This window comes from Tupaia chinensis, unplaced genomic scaffold, assembly GCF_000334495.1.
Source record: "Tupaia chinensis unplaced genomic scaffold, TupChi_1.0 Scaffold000048_1, whole genome shotgun sequence".
Classification (NCBI taxonomy): Eukaryota; Metazoa; Chordata; class Mammalia; order Scandentia; family Tupaiidae; genus Tupaia; species Tupaia belangeri.
In genome coordinates, this window is record NW_006159506.1 from 3,558,695 (window position 1) to 3,560,643 (window position 1,949).

General features: G+C 52.2%; 1 long non-coding RNA gene across 1 annotated transcript in view; it reads right to left on the reverse strand.

The window, feature by feature from the left end:
• Positions 1-838: 838 nt before the first annotated feature.
• LOC102486651 (uncharacterized) overlaps positions 839-1,949 on the reverse strand; it is a 1,398-nt gene continuing 287 nt past the window's right edge. Inside the window, exons 2-3 of the long non-coding RNA XR_333417.2 lie at positions 1,827-1,920; positions 839-1,673 (exon numbers count right to left, since the gene is read on the reverse strand). This is a non-coding gene — a long non-coding RNA (uncharacterized LOC102486651). The remainder of the gene's footprint in view (positions 1,674-1,826; positions 1,921-1,949) is intronic.

Here is a 1,949-nt window from a genome sequence, read left to right on the forward strand (position 1 = left end):
GCTTTCCCCAGCCCACAAAACGAAAGAAAGTGAAACTTAGAGTGTTCTTAAGCACTTTGTGGGAACAGCTGCAGGGTGTACAAACCCAGGCTCTCAGGCCTCACGTTTGGCCTACAGGTCACACGCTAAGATACTGGCGCTCCTAGCTCCTAAATTGGAGCCATTGTGCCGGGCTGCAAACTCTGAGGCAGCCAACAGCGCCTAGCCCTGGGAGTTGACCATTTTGGGAGCAGGAATTCCATGCCAAGCTTCAAGCCTGGTTCAGCCCAGAGGTTGTGCTGGTATTCAGGTGGGGAAGGGGGTGTGAGAGTGTGATGTCCTGAACTGCTGGGGGACCTCTCTGGCTCTGCACTCCTCCCCAGATCTAGACTTCTCCCCAGCTTTTGGGGGTGCCTCTGGCCTACTCTACTTGACTTGGGGGAGAGTTTGCCAAGGTTGTCTACAGAGAAATTGCTCTTCTGGCTCTTTGCATGGGATTCCTCCCTCCTCTTCCCTGCTTTCCACCTGTTAGGGAAAGCTGGGATTTCCAAGAGCTTCTACCCCCTTGGAGATAGGTGAGAAACGGGCCCAGATGAGTCAAAGATCCTTACTAGGGCCACTCTGGGATCAGACCTACTATTGTTAGGGAACGTGCAGCATTTAACAGGAAGAAAAACACACACACACAAACTTTTTTGTGGAGGACAAAGAAGTTTAACCAGAGACAATAATCATTCTATTTCAAAGTATCACATTAGGTCTTCTTTTTTCTTTCTTGCTTAAAAAAAAAAAAAAAAGGTTACTAAAACAGAAGAGGAGGGGAAAAGCCCCAGGGAAGGAAGCTGGCCCTTGTGTGCAGTGGGAGAGCCCGAACTGGCCAGCCTGGGCAGGAGAGGCTCCCTGGTCTTGGGTTCCCCGCGGCCGGCCGGCACTGTGCTGAGAGTGCGGCTGTGTTAGTAACATCACCAAGTCATAAAGGAACTCTCCCTGCTTTAATTAAAAAGGGGAATCTTGGGAAAACTGGAGCAGATTAGCACAGCGAAGAGTTGGTTCCCACTGATTTATTTTGTTGCATGCAAAACACGGTATCTAGGCTCGTAGGCGCACACATGTCTGTGTGTCAGCTCAACTCCAGACTCAATTCCAGAGGCAGCTGGGCGGTCTCCATAGGAGTTCTGTATTCTGGTCCACCTCACACCTAGGAAACTGAAGCCCGAACACCAGGTGAAATAAACAAGCGGGCCTTAGTTTCATATAAACGGGAGGAAAATCATTTAACCCCTGGAGCTGTCAAGTAACCTCTTCAGGGTACAACTTTTATTTTACATGCGGTAATTAAGGAATCGCAAACCTCAGTCCAACGATGAAGCTGTTGGCAAAATCTCCAACCTGGGGGAAAGCGCAAAAGCTATAAAACTCCCGAGGTGCTGAGGCCTAGGGGGGTGGCTGTCGGAGTGGAGGCGATGTCCCGTTGGCCAAAAATCCTGGAGTGACTTCGCTGGTCTTGGTCTGGTGATTATGTTTAATTGCGAAAGGGATAATGATTTCTAATAAAATTGGACCAGGCCGAAAGGGCAGCTCGGATAGTGACAGCAGGGCTGGCGGAGCGGGGCTGGAACCCGGGGCCCCAGGGACGGCGTCTGGAACCCTGAGCAGCGCTCTTGGTAGAGGGCATCTCTGGCGAGGACGAAGCCCTGAGAGAGAGAGGAAGGAGAGTGGGGTGGAACTGCGTTGGCGGTGGGGGGCTCTGGGGCTGGGGCGCGCGGTGGAGCGCTGGTAGCTTTCGTCGCCTAGAAGGCTGGCGCGCGCTCTAGGAGCAAGTTCGCGGCTTGGAGAGGCCTTTATACCTGGGTCGCAGCGGCCGGCGGCGGATCGCGGTACTGGCGAGCAATTGGACTATTGTTGATATGCTAATGAGGCGATTAGGCTGTTGGTAAAGAGCTGGAAAAGGGAAAAGTTTCTAACATTAG